Here is a 1,218-nt window from a genome sequence, read left to right as displayed (position 1 = left end):
TGTTGGTTAGATAAGAAATCTGCATGGACAAAGAGTTTCAATGTGGGTGACCTATTATTGAAGGGAGATAAATCTCACAAAGAGAAAGGTAAACACACAAAATTCTAACCTCTCTGGATTGGACCTTTCACCATTGAAGAGAATATTGGTCACAATACCTTCAAGCTCAAATCATTAGACGGGAGGATTGACCCCCTTCCCGTGAATGACTGAGATCTGAAGCATTATTTTCAATAACTACAAGCTGCACTTCCTGACCCTTTTTCATTTTCTTTTCTTTTCTTTTTCGTCAATGTTAGTCGTATGTGTGTCATGTGAGTTGGGTCTTGTCCTATTTTTTTTCTTGGTCATTTTACATAAATGAGACTTTGTGTCAAAGTGCATGGCTCAAAAGGACATTGTGGAGGAATAAAAGAGAAAAATGTGACAACGACAACACTTAGCTTTCTGTTTGTTCTTCTTATTTGTTTGGGAAATGCCATAGGTTGAAATAAGTCTGGATGGAAAATACGATACATCTAAGAAGAAAAATTTGAGGGAACCTATTAGATTTGTGCCTTGCTAGTATCCAAACAACTCAACTTGGTATAAATCTACTTGTGTGTTGACGCTTGTCCAATCTAGTAGAGAAAGGATAAGGGGAAAATATAAAGTGAGCAAACCAATATCCGAGGTTATATAAATACTTCTCTAAAGGGGAAACCTCCTCTTCTCTCAATAAGTCAGGATTTCTCTTCCGCTCGTTAAAATAAATAAATTCCAATGCACAATTCGATTAATTAAATAAATAAGGGTGAAAGAAGAGAAAGTCTTCTTGCACAGGGAGGTGAAGCAAGCAACTTCGCCAAGGTACTGTCCAAGCCTGCTGGTAGTGAAGCAATGTTTGTGATCCCGAAGTGACTTCGTCGAGGTACTGTCCAGGCTTGCTAGCAGCGAAGCAACACCATAGATGAAAACTCATATTTTGAATATCATATACTCACCACGCACTTTACCCTTTCCTGGATTGAAATGATTTTGATATGGAATATCTTTTGTGCATTTAACCAAGTAGGAGAAAATGAGGTGTTATGCATACAACTGGGTCAAAAGGGGGAAGTCAAGGTAATCTAATTGGTGAATCAATATTTCCTGAAGGGATGATCCTCTAACTAAAAATATATTCTTAGACAGAGAAGTTAAATCTCGCCCAGTGTGTTGCCAAGTTTTTCCCTGCTA

Source organism: Pinus tabuliformis, chromosome 1_1 (assembly GCF_031772625.1).
Source record: "Pinus tabuliformis cultivar Carrire ecotype Pingquan chromosome 1_1, CPIR1, whole genome shotgun sequence".
Classification (NCBI taxonomy): Eukaryota; Viridiplantae; Streptophyta; class Pinopsida; order Pinales; family Pinaceae; genus Pinus; species Pinus tabuliformis.
The sequence above is the reverse complement of the archived record's forward strand: the minus strand, read 5'-3'. Positions refer to the sequence as shown.